Source organism: Pseudophryne corroboree, chromosome 8, assembly GCF_028390025.1.
Source record: "Pseudophryne corroboree isolate aPseCor3 chromosome 8, aPseCor3.hap2, whole genome shotgun sequence".
In the NCBI taxonomy this organism is placed as follows: Eukaryota; Metazoa; Chordata; class Amphibia; order Anura; family Myobatrachidae; genus Pseudophryne; species Pseudophryne corroboree.
In genome coordinates, this window is record NC_086451.1 from 451,699,623 (window position 1) to 451,720,260 (window position 20,638).

Below are 20,638 nucleotides of genomic sequence, written 5' to 3' on the forward strand. Positions count from 1 at the left end.
CAGCTGCAGTGCTGTGCGCTACCTTAAGAAGACTGAGGAGTCTTCATGCCGCCGATTCTGGACCTTCTTCTTGTTTCAGCATCTGCAAGGGGGCCGGCGGCGAGGCTCCGGTGACCATCCAGGCTGTACCTGTGATCGTCCCTCTGGAGCTAATGTCCAGTAGCCAAAGAAGCCAATCCATCCTGCACGCAGGTGAGTTCACTTCTTCTCCCCTAAGTCCCTCGTTGCAGTGATCCTGTTGCCAGCAGGACTCACTGTAAAATAAAAAACCTAAGCTAAACTTTTCTAAGCAGCTCTTTAGGAGAGCCACCTAGATTGCACCCTTCTCGGCCGGGCACAAAAATCTAACTGAGGCTTGGAGGAGGGTCATAGGGGGAGGAGCCAGTGCACACCACCTGATCCTAAAGCTTTACTTTTTGTGCCCTGTCTCCTGCGGAGCCGCTATTCCCCATGGTCCTTTCAGGAACCCCAGCATCCACTAGGACGATAGAGAAATAGGGGTAACTGTGGTGGAAAAAGATTTGGGGGTGCTCATAGATAATAGGCTTAATAACAGTACACAATGTCAAAATGCAGCAAAAAGAAGGCAAGTAAAGTGCTTGCGTGCATTAAACGGGGCATTGAGACAAGGGACGAGGATGTAATCCTGCCGCTGTACAAATCATTGGTACGTCCGCACCTGGAATATTGTGTTAAATTTTGGGCACCATATTCTAAAAAAGATATCGGGGAACTAGAAAGAGTTCAAAGGTGAGCTACTAAATTGATAGAAGGGTTAGAGTCGCTGGAGTACGAGGAAAGGCTTACTAGGTTAAATATGTATACACTAGAAAAGAGGCGTCTAAGAGGAGACATTATTAATATCTTCAAATATGTAAAGGGTCATTACAAGGAGTTAGCAGGGGATTTGTTTATTAAAAGAACTCTGTATAGGACACGTGGGCACTTGCTGAGGCTAGAGGAGAACATTTTTTGTACACAACGTAGGAAAGGGTTCTTCACGGTAAGGGCAATAAAGGTTTGGAACTCCCTGCCGGAGAAGGTAATAATGGTAGACTCTGTAAATGCATTTAAAAATGGATTGGACAAATTTCTAACTGGAAAATGTATCCAGGGATATAGCATTTAACATACTGACATTAATATCTGGGAGTGGTAAGAATCATAGTTGTCAATTGGTACTAAACCATTACTTCAGCAGGTGCATTATAATATGAACAGCGTAACACAGAATACAGGTTGAACCCGATGGGCTTTTTGCCTCTTTTCAACCTCACTATGTAACTATGCATTGCGGTGCGCACACACGTGCAGTTAGTACCTGATCTCCCGCTGTGCGAAAATGCACAGCAATAATCAGGAATGAATCAGACCCATTGTACAGATATAACAGGTATGCAGTCATATTACCAGTATTCACAACGTCAACACTGTAATGTCAAATGGCTCTGAATATCCAAATTCAGAATGTTGACAGTCAACATGTTCAAACTGTCCACATTCTAAACATATCAGGGGTAGGGTTAGGCTGCGGTTAGTGTTAAATAGAATTGTCAACATGTTGAACATATCAACATGGCAATGTCGGCATGTCAAATGTTGACATTGAGACCCTATCAACACACAAACTATGTTGACATACTGAAAACACCCAAAAACAGTCTTATATGAAATACGGATAAGTCCAAAGTGATTTCTGTTCCCCTATAAATGGTAAAGGTGTAGACAAATATCCAGTACGTTCCTGTGAGGTAATGTGCTTACTTTAACTCAGTTTAAGATTACCTTTTGTCGGGTGTTTTTTTTAAGAATCCTCCAATTGCTTGCATCCAATGGTATTGTCTAATTGAATGCTCATATGAAAAGATTGATGCTTCACATGGTGTATTACCATAAACACTATACATGTGCATAAATGTGTGTGGCAGTATGAAGGCAAATTGCACTAACATTCAGTGTGGAGCTGGAGGGATCTGCCCACACAGGGACGATAAGGCAGGTGGGAGCACACCTTATGGCTACAGCTGGAGAGTGCAAACAGTCTGGGTGAGATTGTTACAGCCAGAGGAGGCTGCTGCTCCGTGGAGACAAAACACAGTTGGGGTTTTAGCAGTCAGAGGGCCTAATTCAGCATGGAACGCTGCTGCAGGGGCCAGTGTCTACAACTGTTAAAAACGCTGACACTACATCTGTGGAGCTATGGCAGCGAGCCAAGCTGGGCCAGAGCCTATGTTATCCTGCAGGAAGCAAACTGTGAGACTTTGCAGACTAGCTGCCCAAAGATAGTGAGGGAAGAAGTGAGTCCGTGCCCTGAATGGGAGTCTATGTTGTTTTTGTTTTATTTATGCTGAAAGTAAAGCAATATTTCATTTTTTCCCTGGAAAAGCTGTGTGCGGACTTTGACTAAGCACTTAGATTATGTAGGAGCGACAGCGGAAATGGCACCAAACGGTCACGAGCTTTCTGGCCTCCCAGGATGCATCGGGGCTTCACCATATAATCCCGCCCACTGACTCAGTCAAATCAGTTCTTTCCACAGCGATTAGGCAGGAGCATCAGGTAGAAACCTATTTAGGCGATAAGAACACACATGCACACCCTTCCATGCAAGAGGGAAGAGGTTTAGTGATTGTCAAGATCCTCAAATCAGGTGCGTCAGGGTGGGACCCCTGTGGATACCTGTGGACATAAGAGAAATCACGTTATCAACGGTAAGTTCTTACCATAACGTCTATTTCTCTGGCTGGGTCCACAGGTTATCCACAGGATAACATTGGGATTCCCAAAGCCATTTTTAGTGGTGGGGAAGCTCCTGATTACACAGGAGAACCTTTCGCCCGAAATCTGCATCATGAGAGGCAAAAGTATCCAAGGCATAATGTCTAATGAATGTGTTTATGGAAGACCATGTGGCTGCCTTACAAATCTGTTCTGCTGAAGCACCATGTGGTGCTGCCCATGAAGGACCTACCTTACGTGTAGAGTGAGCAGAGACATTAGCCGGAGTAGGGAGATCTGCATGAAAATAAGCTTCTGATATTACCATTCGGAGCCATCTTGCCAGCGTCTGTTTACTAGCAGGCCATCCTCTTCTATGAAATCCGTAGAGGATGAAGAGAGAATCTGTTTTTCTGATGGCACTAGTACGATCTATGTAGATTCTTAATGCTCGGACTACGTCCAGCGACACTTCTCCCGCAGACAGTCCCGATACCTGAAAAGCTGGGACTACAATCTCTTCATTAAGGTGAAACTTTGAAACCACCTTCGGAAGATAACCAGATCTAGTTCTGAGAACTGCTTTATCTGGAAAAAAAACTTAGGAAAGGAGACTTACACGACAGTGCTCCTAAATCTGATACTCTTCTAGCTGAGGCCATTGCCAGTAGAAAGAGTACTTTAGCCATTAACCATTTAAGATCTGCTCTCTTAAGTGGTTTAAACGGAGGTCCCTGAAGGAATTTAAGAACTAAATTCAAATCCCAGGGAGCTGCAGGAGGAACAAATGGAGGTTGAATGTGTACAACTCCCTGAAAGAAAGTACGCACATCCAGTAAATCAGCAATCTTTCGCTGAAACCATACAGTTAATGCTGATACTTGAACTCTCAAGGAAGCTACTTTCAAACCCTTATCCAATCCTGCTTGAAGGAAATCCAAAATCCTGGATACTTTATAAGATCTTGGATTCAAACTTTTCCCACTACACCAATGAATATAGGCTTGCCATATTCGATGATAAATATGAGCTGAAGAAGGTTTTCTTGCTGTAAGCATAGTTTGAATTACTTGTTTTGAAAATCCTCTAGCTTCTAAGATAGAGGTTTCAACAGCCACGCCGTCAAAGACAGACGATCTAGATGGCTGTGACAACAAGGACCCTGCATTAGCAGATCTGGACGTTGAGGGAGCAGTATCGGTGTTTCCACGGACATCCTCAGAAGATCTGTGTACCAATGCCTTCTTGGCCAAGCTGGAGCTATTATAATTATGGCTCATTTTGCTTGCATAATTTTCCTCACTACTCTGGGTAACAGAGAGATTGGAGGGAACAGATATGCCAGATGAAATGTCCATTTTACTGACAGTGCGTCTACAAGGACCGCTCCGGGATCCTTTGTTCTTGATCCGTACCTCGGAACTTTGTTGTTTAGACGAGACGCCATGAGGTCTATTTCTGCTAGACCCCATCTGTTCACTATTGTATGAAACACTTCTGGGTGCAATGCCCATTCGGTTTCCTGAATGGTGTGTCGACTGAGAAAATCCGCTTCCCAGTTCAGTACACCTGGAACAAACACTGCTGACAATGCTGGAAGATGGAGTTCTGCCCACCTTAGTATGGAAGTTACTTCCTCCATCAATCTTTTGCTGTGAGTTCCTCCCTGATGATTGAGGTACGCTACTGCTGTTGCATTGTCTGAGCGAATCTGGACCGGTCTTCCTTGCATACTGTCCTTTGCCTGAACTAGAACCATATAAATGGCCCTTATTTCCAACAGATTTATTGGCAGGCGACTTTCCCTTATGGACCATTTTCCCTGGAACCAAAGGCTTTCGAGTATCGCTCCCCAGCCTTGAAGACTGGCATCTGTTGTCAGGACTTGCCATTCTTTTATCCAAAATGGTCTCCCCTTGTTTAAATGGTCTGTCTGTAGCCACCACGCTAGAGACCTTTTTACGTTTACTGGAAACTTTATCATCTGTTTTTTTATTGTCTGATGAATTCCGTTCCATTTGGTCAGAATAAGGTGCTGTAGTGGTCTGGAGTGGCATTGCGCATATTCGACCATGTCGAAGGTTGATACCATCAGACCCAACAGTCGCATTGCTGCATGGACTGACATTGTCTGAGTGTGCAACGCCTCCTGAGTCATGACCTGCACTTTGACTATCTTTTTCTGGTAAGAAAACTCTCTGTAGACCTGAATCCAATATGGCCCCCAAATGAACCATCCGCTGTGACGGATTCAGAGACGACTTTTCCCAGTTTTTGAGCCACCCGTGTCTCTGTAAACAAACTACTGTCTGTTGAAGATGGCTCAAAAGTAACTCCTGCGAATGTGCTAGGATTAACAGGTCGTCGAGGTATGGAAATATTCTTATCCCCTGCTTGCGGAGATAAACTGCCATAACCACCATAATTTTGGTAAACACCCTGGGTGCTGTTGCTAGCCTGAAGGGCAGGGCTTGGAACTGAAAATGTTCCTGGAGGATGGCAAACCTGAGGTAACATTGATGAGACCTTGCTATAGGCACATGTAGGTAAGCATCCTTTATATCCAGAGATACCATGTAATCTCCCAGTTCCATAGCCAACATTATGGAGCGAAATGTCTCCATGTGGAACCTTGGAATCCAAATGTATTTGTTTAACATTTTAAGATTGAGAATTGGTCGGAATGACCCATTTGGCTTCTGAATCAAAAATAGATTGGAGTAAAACCCCTGTCCCCTTTGTGATGGAGGTACTGGGACAATCACACCCGACTGAAGCAATTTCTGAACTGCTTCCTGCAGGGCATTGGCCTTTGACTCTATACGAGAAGGGCTGGTGCAAAAAAATCTTTGAGGAGGTTGCCTCCTGAATGGGAACCCATACCCGTGAGATACCACCTTCTGCACCAAAGCATCTGTTGTCGACTGTTGACATATGTGTGCAAAATGAAGGAGTCGGCCCCCAACCCTGGAATCCTCCAGACGGAGGCCCCTCTCTTCAGGCTGAGGGTTTCTGTTCAGGCTTGGAAGCTGGCTTTCTACTAGCCCATTGCTTCTTACCCCTGGTCGATCTATTGAACTGGGGTTGCTTAGACTCCTCTTTAGCCTTTGCTTTGCCTTGCCATCGAAATGGCCTAAACTTTGAACCCCTAGTTTTAGGGTTATAACTAGCCGGAAATCTGACCTTTTTGGATTCAGCTTCCGATTCTAGAATATCAGACAATTGTTTCCCAAACAATATATTACCATTGAAAGGCAATGCTTCCAATTCTTTCTTGGATTCAGCATCTGCTTTCCAAGTGATTAGCCAAACTGCTCTACGAGCGGCTGTCAAGGCTGATGCTTTAGAACCAATTATACCCATATCAATTGCTGCTTCTTCCATATATTGGGCAGCTTGTCTTAAACGGCCTAAATTATACTCCTGCTCCCTATTAAGGGAGGAGAGGCCATTCTCTAGTTCCTCCATCCATTCTACCATTGCCTTTGCCATCCAGGCTGAAGCCATAGCAGGCCTTACCACTGCTACCGAGAGAGAAAATATACTTTTTAAGAAGCTATCTACCCTTCTGTCTGTGACATCATTTAGTGAGGTTGCAGTACATGTGCATCTACTTTCGGAGGAACTTCTCTTTTCGAACAATCCGCAGCTGGAAATGGATAAGAATCCCATTTTTTCTGAATCTTATACTTTTTACTGGGCGTCGCCCAAGATTCTTCCATCATTTCCGTCAGATCATCTGACGCTGGGAATTCAGTTTTAACTGTCTTTGTTCGTTTAAACACAGGTGCTTTAGATTTTGACACTGTTTTGGCTTATTCCTCCAAAGAGAGAACAGCCTTCATAGAATCAATAAGTACAGCTACATCCTCTGAACTAAAACTCTGCGACTGATCATCATTCGGAGTATTTGAATATATTGTATCATCATCTGTTGTATCATCTTGTGTAGTCTGTCATATTACCTGTCCCTTGGTTACTTGTAGAGGCTACTGGAACCAAACCGTAGGAAGGGAGCTGCATCTATGGGTTAATAGTGTAACCTATTCCCTGGGGTGGTGCTGCCGGAGTTAACCTGTCCACTATTGAAGAAAAAGTCTGTGCGAACATACTCCATGGTGGCTCTGCTGGTTGTTGAACCAATGCCTGTTTCTTACTTTGCTGAAAAGCAAAACAGTTCGCACATAACCCCTCATAAGTGACCAATTGGCCTATACCAATTAACCCTGTTTTACAAGATAAACATGTTAGGGATGTAGGAGTGCCTGATAAATTCTCCTCGTCACTTTTGCTCCTCACAGACATGGTAATATTTTGTTTATGACAACACAATTTGTGACTGAAAACCACCTATATATAGATATATAGGAGTGAGATCAATCTGACCACAACCGTGCACCTGAATTGAGGTTCAGAACAGGACTGACAACAGAAAAAAGTCAGCACCCATACTAGCAGTCAGTCACATGTTAAAACATTAGACATTGTCATATGAGAATACAAATCACCATCATAATAACTTACAGGTAGGAAAATTGTATTTCTGTTTTTAACTGTTTTTTTTCCAAACATAACATGCAGAAACAACAGTAATATACAGGTCTCATATGCAACATGTACCAAAATTAACAATTCATACTAATAAGTAGAGAGAATTTTTAGTACTGTATAGCCCTTCCTCCATAGAGCGGGATACAGGGAGACTCATCACACTTTCATATCCATCAAATACGCTCGCAAGACGCTGAGTGGATTCAGACGCTACTGGTGTACACTGCCGTTCTGATAACTGATGAAAGACACGGATGCTCACCAACGGACACGGACGCTCAGTGAATGCCACGTGTATGCAGACGCTAAGGCCTGCGACTCGGTCCGGCAATCTAGTGTACACAACTGCGGCGTCTAAGCTGCGACCGATTACCCTCGTGGTAGCGTCTGAGACGGAAGTGAGGTCATTCAGTTCATGGACGGGAGACGCGCTGAAACTGGTCATGAACTTGGGGGAGGGGCGGCCAGTAGAGCGTCTGATTCCCCTGTTGACTTAAACTTTAAGGATCGTGGCCTCAACCTAGTCCTGGCGTCTATGATCCCTAAAGCATAGCGCTGTCGCACCTAAGTGTTACGTTCCTGATGATCAGAACTAGAAAGATGTTGCGAAGTGAGTCCAGAGCACCAGGACGTGACGCTGAAATAGGGAGGGAACGGGAATAGCCCCTAGCACCCTACCTCCGTTGTTTTACCCGTGTGGTCAGTTCACGCCTGAGTGACTATGGTTTCTTGGGCCCATGGCAGCCGCGTTTGAAGGGCGGATTAGGTCTGCCCAACTCCGATGCCCCCAGGTCTTAGTGTGAGACAAAGCGTGAACCGAGACAGGATAATAACAAGGGGACCTCTAACTAAAGCAAACAGAAGCTAGGGGCTACTAACTACCCTAAAACTAAATTTATGTGCGGCACGCCGCCAAAGGAAAAGAACAACAAAAGATATCACTGTCCACTCCCCCACACGGCACCGCCGAGTTCCGGGGAGGACAGTGAAAAGCGGAAACCTCCGCAAAAACCACCAATACAAAAAGTACCAAAAGGACTAAGCGGCCTAGGCCGCAACACGCGGCAGAAGCCGCTACTCACGAAACCGGGAGAGAACCCCAACAAATGAGAACCCCCAGATGACTGCAACAGGTTCACTTGAACAGGAAGGATTCCCAGGACCAGCTTCAGAACTCCAGGACTCAGGAGCACAGGGAGCGGGATCGACCAGATACAGCTGACCAGGAACAGACGTTACAAGGCAGGAACAGCATACAGGAAGCTATCACCGGCGCCTGTGCCAGGTAGTGAGGGAGAATATAACAGGGAGCCCTCCAATAGCTGCAGCGAAGCTTAATTAGTAATGTCGTGCAGCTGCCCTGCTGCACGACCAGAGCTAACAGGTGTATTGATTGATAGGAAGCAACGGGGAACGCAGTTCGTCTGTGGCGTCCCCGTTGCTAAGGGTCCGGCGGCTCAGCGCGCACGGCGTCCTGGCGTTGCCAGGGACCCGGCGGCTCAGCGCGCACGGCGTCCTGGCGTTGCTAGGCGCTGGGCAGGAAGGGAGGTGCGGCGGCCGTGAGCGTCCCTCGAGCGGCGCCGCGGACCGCGGCACCTAACACTAAGAGTGTTCGGCGCATCAACACACTGTAGTCTCCACCAAAAGCAGTGTAGCTGTGTCCGGAACCCCTAGTAAGAGGAAATCCATAGACTTACCTTCTCCCCATGCTCCGGCCACAGCCTGGTTACGTCTGCTGGACCTGCTAGAACATCCGACACAGACGCCCGTCGAGACAGCACTGTACCGCGAAGGTAAGTGTTGTTACGACCCGGTGGGGAGTTGTTGGAGCGACTCTTTCTAATATGCGTTTAAGACGCTGTTAAGAAAAGTCACTCAAAAAAAACATAGACTATAAAAATAAAATAATAAAAAGCTACAGGCTGCTCTAACAGCAGTCCTGTGACCATGGCCGGCTCCTTGCCGCACCAAACAAAAAACTGATTTGACTGAGTCAGTGGGCGGGATTATATGGTGAAGCCCCGATGCATCCTGGGAGGCCAGAAAGCTCGTGACCGTTTGGTGCCATTTCCGCTGTCGCTCCGGCATATCCCAATGTTATCCTGTGGATAAACTGTGGACCCAGCCAGAGAAATCCGTTTAAGTACACACACCTGGTTTCAATTTGGCGATAATGTAGTGTCGACGTCAGTGATTGATCCAGAGAGGATACCTGGACTAAATGACGCAGAAGTCTGGGTATGTGTTATGAGGACAACACTGTACGAGGGCTACCAGGTGGCGCTCATACGATTACCATTGCAGAGCAGTCCTTTAGCCTCATGCAATGCTAGGTGTCACCTTTAGCAGCCGCCTCCAGGGTGAATTAGGTCCACCCCGTACTCAGATGCCCCCAGGACTTATGGATGGACAAGGCGAGTATTGGAGGCTGGGCATGAGTAAGGTGTAGTGCAGAGAGACGCTCACAGGATGCAACCTAGATAAACTGCCCGATACACAAACTGATATTAGTGATAGAATGTATATGAGTGAAACAATACACAGGATGGTGTTAAAACTAAACACTAACTGTATGTAAATGCAACAATACACAGGGTGGAATAAGCAACTGAGTATAAACTGTATGGGAATGCAACAATGCACAGGGTGGAATAAGCAACTGAGTATAAACTGCGTGAGAATGCAACAGTGCACAAGATGGCAAACAATTAAAGAGCAAGAGATAAGAATGTGTGTGGATGGTCCACACAAAACCTGATTTCAAGGTGGACTGGATCTGATCAGGAACATAACCAAGACTAGGTAACCGACTTCAGGAATACACTGAGCTGACAGGTTCTCACAGGTAGTAGAAACTATAACCAGCGATTTGGGAGTGAACTGGAAGTGAATATAAACTAGCTTGACCCAATCAGAAAACTAATTAAACATAAGTCAGTGCAGCTGCCCTGCTGCACGTAGCCTAAACACTAAGCAACGGGGAACGCCATCTGCCTCCGGCATCCCCGTTGCTAGGAGTGGCAATGGAAATTTCTTGAATCTTTTTTTTTTTTTAGTTCAGGAGCATGGAGGAACTTCCCAGACACCCAAGCTCTCTTCTCAGGACTGTAGCCCTTCCAATTAACCAAATAATGTACTTTGACCCGCACAAACTTGTAGTCCAGGATTTTCTCCACAATGAACTCTTGACGTCCCTGACTGGAGAGGGTCTCCTCAAATCCCCTATTTTAAATTTTCTAGAAACAAATGCCGGTTTGAACAAAGAACAATGGAAGATATTATTAATTCTCAAAGATCTGGATAACTGAAGACGGAAAGCAACATTATTGACTTTCTGGATGATTTGAAATGGCCTAATGTAACGGGGATGTCTGGCGGAGCATGATGTTCCGAGCAGATAACCACACCATGTCTCCTACTTTGAAAGAACAAGGTTTCAGAAATTTATCAGCAAATCTCTTAGACCGGACTGCAGCATCCTCCAGGGCTTGATGCACTTTCCTCCAAATCTTCCTGAGACGAGACACAGGAAAAAAAGATGTACTAGACTGTTGTGAGGAGTGAATTAAATTTTGGAGGAAAACCGGATACACAAAAGAATGGAGACATGGAAGTTGAAGAATGTCCAGAATTGTTATACGCAAATTCTGCAAAGGGTAGGTGGTCAACCCAATCATCCTGACATTTAGAGATGTAACACCGTAAATACTGCTCCAAAGATTGATTAACCCGTTCTGTCTGCACATTGGATTGTGGTTGATATCCTGACGAAAGACTGATATTGATCCTCAATTCAGCATAAAAAGACCTCCAAAAACGGGCCACAAATTGAGAGCCTCTATCAATGACAATGTCTTGAGGTAATCCATGAAAACAAAAGATGTGTTGAATAACAAAGAAGCAAGATCCTTAGCACTAGGCAGATTAGAGAGGGGAATTAAATGAGCCATTTTACTGAAACGGTCAACTACAACCCAGATAACCGAACATTTGGAAGATTTGATAAATGAAGATTAGATAAATGGGTCCATGGCTTGGAGAGTACAGACAACAGAAGCAATCGTCCAGAAGGAAGAACTCGAGGAGACTTGTTTTTGGCACAGACATGACACACCCTAACAAACTCCTGGACATCTGTTTTAATAGTTGGCCACCATGCAGACTGAGAGCGAAGGTCCAAAGTCTTAGTAACTCCTGGATGACCTGAGCTCGTGTTGAAATGGAACTCAGATAACACAGCAGACCTAAGTTTCTCTGGGATGAACAGAAGTCCAGAAGGGGTCTCAGATTGGGCCTGTGTCTGTGCTGACTGGATGTGTGAAGCAAGCTTCATGGTGAGACCGGCAAGAATGCATCTTACAAAAATGCTCACGCTCCGCTGAACGCTCCTGGAGGAAATCTCACTCTCTGCCGGACTTCCTCCATTTCAAGTTTATTCTCTCCTCCTACAGCTCTGCTCTTTCCCTTGCCAAGCAATCCTTTTTCCAAGCACTCATCTCTTCTCAGTCCTCCTGTCCACGCCGTCTCTTTGAAACTTTCAACACTCTCCTTCGCCCCCCTCCTCCTCCCCTCCCATCCTCCCTCACTGCCACTGACTTTGCCTCCTTCATCTCCAAAATTGAGGATATTCGACACGACATCTCCCGCCGTCACCCCTCTGCTACCCCCCTGCCCCCTCTATCCCTCCCCTCCATCTATCCCACCCTGTCCTCCTTCCATCCGACTTCAGAAAAGGAAGTCCACTCCCTCATCTTATCCTCCCCCCCCCCACCACATGCCCCCTGGACCCCCTCCCCTCCCGTCTTCTCCACTCCCTCTCCCCCACTGCCTGCTCCCACCTTGCTCACCTCTTTAACCTGTCCCTCTCCACCGGCATCTTCCCCTCACCATTCAAACATGCTCTGGTCTCACCTATTCTCAAAAAACCCAACCTCGACCCCTCATCACCCACTAACTACCGCCCCATCTCTCTTCTCCCTTTCGCCTCCAAATTACTTGAACGACTAGTCTACAGCCGTCTCACAAGCTACCTCTCTGACAACTCCATCCTCGATCCACTACAATCTGGCTTTCGCCCACTCAACTGAGACTGCCCTGGTGAAAGTCACCAATGACCTGCTTTCAGCCAAATCCAGGGGCCACTTCTCTCTGCTCATCCTTCTGGACCTCTCTGCTGCCTTTGACACCGTAGATCATCCTCTCCTCCTCGGCACACTCCAAAACGCTGGCCTCTCTAGCACTGTCCTTGACTGGTTTTCTTCTTACCTCACTAACCGCTCCTTCTCTGTGTCTGCCTCAAGCACCACCTCACACCCTTCCATCCTTTCTGTTGGTGTCCCTCAGGGTTCTGTCCTTGGACCCCTTCTGTTCTCCCTGTATACCTCTTCCCTGGGTGCGCTCATTAACTCATTTGGCCTTCAATACCACCTCTATGCTGATGACACACAACTCTACCTCTCATCTCCTGATCTGTCCCACTCTGTCCTCTCTCAGGTTTCCAGCTGCCTCTCTGCAATCTCCTCCTGGATGTCTGAACGCTCTCTAAAGCTCAACATGGACAAAACGGAACTCATCATCTTCCCCCCATCCAGAGCAACACCCCCGACCAATATCTCCATCATTGTTGACAACACCACCATCTCCCCTGTTCCCCAACTCCGCTGCCTGGGCGTCACTCTTGACTCCTCCCTCTCCTTTGCACCTCACATCCAAGCTCTGGCACAATCCTGTCGTTTCCAGCTACGCAACATTGCTCGTATCAGACCATATCTCTCCCAGAGTGCAACTAAACTCATCATCCACTCACTGGTCATCTCACGACTTGATTACTGCAATGTCCTCCTCACTGGCCTCGCTTGCTCCCATCTTGCTCCCCTCCAATCTGTCCTGAACTCCGCAGCTAGGCTTATCTTCCTCTCCCGCCGCACCACATCTGCCACTCCCCTTCAACAAAATCTACACTGGCTCCCATTCCCCTACAGAATCCTCTTCAAACTCCTCACCCTTACATACAAGGCCATCTCTAATTCCACTGCTCCCTACATCTCCAACCTCCTTTCCCTTCATACTCCCTCCCGCCCCCTACGGTCGACTAATGACCGTCGCCTCTCCACCGCCCTCGTCACTGCTTCCCATGCACGAGTTCAGGATTTTGCACGTGCTGCACCCCTTCAGTGGAACGCACTCCCCCGCTCCATTAGACTCTCCCCAACCTTGCAAAGCTTCAAACGGGCTCTAAAAACCCACCTATTCATCAAAGCGTACCCTTCTAATGCATAACCCAGAGCTGAAGCCGCGCCTCCACCCCCTGCCTCATGCCGTGAACATCTCAGCTTTGCTTGCATACTGCCATCAGGCTACCTCCCGCTTGCCTGCACCTCTTGTCATCTGTCTGTCGCCCCTCCCCAATAGATTGTTAGCTCTTCAGAGCAGGGCCCTCTTTCCTCTTGTTATCTAAGCCCTCGTCTCAACACATTTCACTCACAGCTCTCCCCCACTCAACGACCATTTTTATCCTGCTAGTAAAGGCTCATCTCCATCTATGACCACCAGCCTCTAGTAGTACGATGATCACTACCTCAATACTTACATCTTAGCTGTACTATGTCTTTAGAATGTGTGGTGCTCTGTTATCTGTACTCTATTTCTGTTATTTATTTACTGTAATGAAATGTTTTGTCCCCTGTACTGTCCTTTGTACGGCGCTGCGAAACACATGTGGCGCCTTATAAATAAAATGTAATAATAATAATAATAATCCCGGAGAAAGTATAGGTTGTGGAAACCTAGAGACTCATGGCTAGACAAAAAACTCCGGGATAAAGCATCAGCTTTAATATTTTTGGAGCCCGGCCTAAAGGTAATAACAAAATTGAACCTAGCAAAGCACAACGCCCATTTGGCTTGCCGAGAGTTCAGTCTTTTTGCTGAATCACTATAGGCTAAATTTTTGTGGTCGGTGAATACTGTTACCCTATGCCTTGCCCCTTCCAGCCAGTGCCTCCATTCCTCCAAAGCCCATTTGACTGCTAAGAGCTCTCCGAAAACTTCAGAGAGAAAAAGGCACAGGGGTGGAGTTTGTGACTGACTGGATCCTCTTGCGACAGAATAGCTCCAACACCCACTTTAGAGGCATCTACTTCCACAATGAAGGGCAGATCTGGATCGGGATGCCAGAGAACAGGAGCAGAGATAAATGCTTTTTTAAGGTCCTCGAGTGCCTTAACCGCCTGTGGTGACCAATGAGCAGGATCCGCACCTTTCTTGGTTAAACTCACAATTGGAGCTACTATAGAAGAGAATTTATTGATAAATCTACTGTAATAATTAGCAAAACTGAGGAAACGTTGAGTAGCTTTCAGATTAGAGGGACAAACCCATTCAACAATTGCTTGGAGTTTCTTAGGATCCATAGAGAAACCCTTGGACGTGATGATATATCCTAGGAAGGCCCCCTTCTCTACCTCAAATTCACATTTCTCCAGCTTTGCATAAAAATAATTTTCCCTGAGCTTGGTGAGGACTGCTTTAACATGAGCTCGGTGTTCTTTTATTGAGGTAGAGTAGATCAGGATATCATCTAAATAGACAACCACAAATCTTCCTAGGAATTCCCGAAGAACATCATTTATAATCCTGAAACATGGCAGGTGCGTTGGAGAGTCCAAATGGCATTACTAAATACTCGTAGTGTCCTGAGTGGGTATTAAATGCGGTTTTCCACTCGTCCCCCTGCCGGATCCGAATGAGATTGTGTGCTCCTGGCGAATCAATCTTAGAGAAGACTGTAGCATTTCTGAGCTGATCGAATAAGATGGAGATCAGAGGTAATGGGTATGATTTTTTGATTATTTTATTCAGTCTCCTGTAGTCTATGCATGTCCGTAATGAGCCGTCCTTTTTGCCAACGAAGAAAAACATGGCTCCCACTAGTGACTTAGAAGGCCTAAACTCTCCTGGACGTTCTCCTCCATAGCTTTAGTCTCAGGCTGTTATGCACACCAGTGCCTGCAGGAATGTACTGGTGTCTGAACAGAGAGGGATGCAAAACAAATGAACTCACAGACAGACTGGGAAATATGACATAACGTACACAGAAGGTGATAGGGTAACAAAACCAACACAGAGTGAACAGAGAAGCCCAGAGGCTAAGAAACTGGGTGTCTCCCTAGTATTAGAAATGCTCAGATGGAAAAAGCAAGATGTTGTGTTTTAATACGTAGAGAACCCGAAATGCTGTTGCTAAGGGCAACAGCAAAACCCTAAAGGGTTACCAACGGGTGTGGCAGTAAACTCCTTGGTCAGAGATGGAATAATAGACACAAGGAGAGTCTCCACAATCCTAATTCTCACTTGCAGGGCCCAGGTTCAGCTTACTGCCACTAAACTGACACATGGACGCCCTGCACAGTGAGAGAGGATTAAGCAGGCAGGTCTGAAAGTACAGCCACAAACCTGCTGGGTTCACAGAATAGCAAAAGAACCTCAGCAGGCTAAACGACTGACTCCAGTCTTACTGCTAGGTCTGGATTGGCAGAGTGTAGTACCAAATCCCCAGGCCTATTTGCAGTAAGCAACAACAAATACAAAGCTACACAGTACTGGCTAACTTTCAGGAACTGACTAACCAACAAAGATTCAGCAGCATCTGCTTAACCTGAGAAGAGGCCTTATAAAGCAGGTGCTGTCCACGCCCCCCTCAGACCTCACAGACTGTGAGCACAAAAACCAGCACCGGATCCCCTGCCTGTAACCATTGCACGGCAAAAGACCCGAACCAGAGTATCAGCTGCGCTCAGGTTACTCCGCTAGCACTTGTCTCCCGGTTGCCATGACGACGTGGCAGCACAGGGCAGGAGACCCTAACAGTACCCCCCCTCTGACGAGGGGTCAAAGAAGCCCTACCACCGGGTTTATCGGGGAACTGCGAGAAGAAAGAACGTATCAGTCTGGGGGCATGAAGATCACAACTGCGCACCCACGACCGCTCCTCCGGGCCATACCCCTTCCAGTGCACCAAAAATGACAGCCGACCCCGAACCATCTTGGAGTCAAGAACCCTTTCAACCACAAACTCCCTCTGGCCACGTATCAGAAGAGGGGAAGGTCTTCCTCTGGAAGAAGGATTACTAATCGCCCGTTTTAAAAGGGAACAATGAAATGTTTTATTGATACCCAAAGAACAGGGCAGATCTAACTGAAATGCCACCGGATTGATAACCCTGGTGATCTTATAAGGGCCGATGAACCGGGGGTCTAACTTATGAGATGGCTGTCTCAACTTCAAATTCTTGGTAGACAACCAGACGAAGTCTCCTAATTTGAAGCTGCAGGGTCTTTTCCGCTTATCAAAAGCCCTTTTGGTCACTAATGACACAGACACAAGGGCTTTCTTCACTTTCCTCCAAATACCTCTAAGGACCAAAACGACAGAGGAACCACCAGGCGTGGAGTCCAGGGGGTCAAAAGAATTGGCCTTAGGATGATGCCCATACACACAAAGGAAGGGAGAGATCCCTGTAGCAGAGTGAGCCGCGTTGTTATAGGCAAACTCCGCCATTGACAGATGAGCAACCCAGTCAGTCTGACACTTGGAGACATAACACCTGAGGAACTGCTCCAAGGACTGGTTCACCCTTTCAGTCTGCCCATTAGACTGCGGATGGTAGCCTGACGACAAGCTGACAGAAATCTGGAGATCGGAACAAAATGCCCTCCAGAATTTGGCCACAAACTGGGATCCGCGGTCAGAGACCACATCAAGTGGCAACCCGTGGAGACGCACAACATGCAGCATAAATAATTCAGACAGGCGTCTGGCCGATGGCAGCCCAACCAGTGGAACGAAGTGCGCCATCTTCGAAAACCTGTCAACGACAACCCAGATGGCTGTCATCCCCGAGGATTTGGGCAAGTCCACAACCAAATCCATTGAAATGTGGGTCCATGGCTTAGATGGAATAGAGAGTGGATGTAATGGGCCAACAGGAACCCCTCTAGGAGTCTTATTTCGGGCACAGATGTCACATGCCCGAACCCACTGATCCACATCCTTAGCCACCGAGGGCCACCACACCGCCCTAGATAGCAACTCCCGAGTTCTGGCAATACCCGGGTGACCTGCCGACTTCTTGGCATGGAATTCCAGGAACACTTGCTGTCTTAACCTAGGAGGCACAAACAAAAAACCTACCGGAAGGTCTGGAGGAGCCTGCTCCTGTGCTCTAAGGACTAATGACAAGAGGTCCTGGGTAATGCCCACTTTAATACATGATGGGGACACAATGGGCAACGGCTCCTCTGTGGTCTCCTGGATTGGAGCAAAACTCAGCGAGAGCGCATCAGCCTTGATGTTTTTTGACCCAGGGCGATATGTTATCAAAAAATTAAAGCGAGCAAAAAACAAAGCCCATCGTGCCTGCCTGGCATTGAGACGCTTCGCTGACTCTAAATATGCCAAATTCTTATGGTCGGTGAGAATTGAGACCACAAACTTAGCCCCCTCAAGCCAGTGTCTCCACTCCTCGAGTGCATCCTTAATAGCCAACAATTCCCGGTTACCCACGTCATAATTCATCTCGGCAGGCGAAAATTTACGGGAAAAGTAAGCACAGGGATGAAGGCGATTATCAGACACTCCCATCTGAGAGAGCACTGCCCCAATACCCATCTCAGAGGCATCCACCTCCACCACAAAAGGACGCTCTGGATCTGGGTGTCGCAGCACCTTGGCCGAGACAAATGCCCTTTTGAGACGGGCAAAAGCCGCTTTAGCCTCACGAGACCAGTGAGCAACATCCGCCCCTTTCTTAGTGAGTGCCACCAAGGGCGCCACTATAGACGAAAATCCAGCGATAAATCGTCTATAAAAATTTGCAAAGCCCAGGAAACGCTGAAGCGCCTTCAAACTAGTGGGCTGCACCCAATCCAGGACTGCCTGTACCTTGGAACCCTCCATTTGGACACCTTCTGGGGAGATAATATATCCTAGAAATGCGATTTGCTGAACTTCAAATTCGCACTTCTCCAGCTTCGCCCCAAGCCGGTGGTCTCTGAGTTTCTGGAGGACTAAGCGTACATGCTTCCGATGTTCCTCCAGGGAATGGGAGAAGATTAGGATGTCATCTAAGTATACAACTAAAAATCTATCCAAATATTCCCTGAGCACATCGTTCATGAAATCCTGGAAGACTGCCGGGGCATTACAGAGCCCAAAAGGCATCACCAAATATTCATAATGCCCTGAGTGGGTATTAAAGGCAGTCTTCCATTCATCCCCCTCTCTTATTCGGATTAGATTGTACGCACCGCGTAGGTCAATCTTAGAAAAAATGGTGGCAGTACGAAGCTGGTCAAACAAGACCGAAATGAGAGGCAGTGGGTATGAGTTTTTAATCGTGATACGGTTCAATTCCCTGAAGTCGATGCAGGGTCGCAATGAACCGTCCTTTTTACCCACGAAGAAGAACCCCGACCCAACTGGAGACTGTGAAGGTCTGATAAATCCTTTAGCCAAGTTCTCCTGAATGTACTCTGCCATAGCCTGAGTCTCAGGACGTGACAGGGAGTACAACCTGCTCTTGGGAAGCTTAGCATTTGGCAACAAATCAATGGCACAGTCATAGGGGCGATGGGGAGGTAGTACCTCTGCAACTTTTTTGGAGAACACGTCCGCAAAATCTGCATAACACCCTGGCAATCCTGGCAAACTTAGCTGCGAGAGCCTGACTGGAAGGCTCAAGCAACTCCTGAAACAATCAGTACCCCAACTAAGAATCATTGAGGATTGTGGGCCCTTAACAAGGGTAACCCCAACACCAATGGGGCAAAAGTACAGACAGTCACATAAAAGGACAATTTTTCAGAGTGTGTGGCTCCAATAAACAAAGAAATCTGGCTAGTGCAAGAGGTAATTTTACCCTGGGATAATGGTTCCCCGTTTAACCCACAAATCTCAATTTCCGACGCCAAGGGTACTAAGGAAACAGAGTGTTTCAGGGCGAATTGGCGGTCCATAAAAACCCCGTCGGCCCCACTGTCCACAAAGGCCTCAGTCTTGACAGTTTGACCGAGGATCTTCAAGGTCACCGGAATGATAAAAGTCTTCTTGGGAAATTCTGACTTCTGGCCTGACAGGATATTTCCCATCACCCTCAGGCCCTGAAGTTTTCCGGCTTTTCTGGGCATGATACTACCACATGACCCTTATTCCCACAGTACAAACACAACCCCTGCTGTCTCCTCCGCGTCTTCTCACGCGAGGAGAGGCGGGTAGTCCCAATCTGCATAGGCTCCTCGGAAAATTCCTCAGAGTCTGAGGTTCCCTTGGGAAAGAAGGAAACCTCGGTCTCCCTTTCAAGCCTACGCTCTCTCAGCCGTCTATCCACCCGGATGGATAACTGCATGAGCTGATCCAAGCTATCAGGCAAGGGATATTGTACCAGTTGGTCTTTTATCTGGTTAGAAAGACCTCTTCGGTACTGGTGTCTCAGGGCTGGGTCATTCCACTGGGTATCATGGGCCAACCTCCGAAACTCCGTACAGTAAACCTCAACTGGCCTTCGCCCTTGCTTAAGGATCGAAATCTGAGCCTCGGCTGAGGCCGTCTTGTCAGGGTCATCATACAACATGCCCAGTGCCGTAAAAAAAGCATCAACACTTTTTAGCGACGGACAGTCAGGCTGCAACCCATATGCCCAGACCTGTGGGTCTCCTTGTAGCAAGGAAATCACTATGCCCACCCGCTGAATCTCTGACCCAGAAGACTGAGGCCTAAGCTGGAAATATAACTTGCAGCTCTCCTTGAAACAAAAGAACTGCGAGCGATCTCCAGAAAAACGATCCGGAAGATTTACTTTCGGCTCCTTAACCCCTGAAGGTGCTGCTGCTGCGGGAGCTCTGCCAGCGGCCTGGGAGGTGTGCATTTTAATGGACAAATCATTAAATTGACGAGTCAGGACCTGCACCTGATCGACCACCTGTTGCAACGTATTTTGAGGGGTATGCTCCATATTCCCACAAAATTTCAACAGGAGTATTGGGCTGCTGAATATGTTATGCACACCAGTGCCTGCAGGAATGTACTGGTGTTTGAACTGTTATGCACACCAGTGCCTGCAGGAATGTACTGGTGTCTGAACAGAGAGGGATGCAAAACAAATGAACTCACAGACAGACTGGGAAATATGACATAACGTACACAGAAGGTGATAGGGTAACAAAACCAACACAGAGTGAACAGAGAAGCCCAGAGGCTAAGAAACTGGGTGTCTCCCTAGTATTAGAAATGCTCAGATGGAAAAAGCAAGATGTGTTTTAATACGTAGAGAACCCGAAATGCTGTTGCTAAGGGCAACAGCAAAACCCTAAA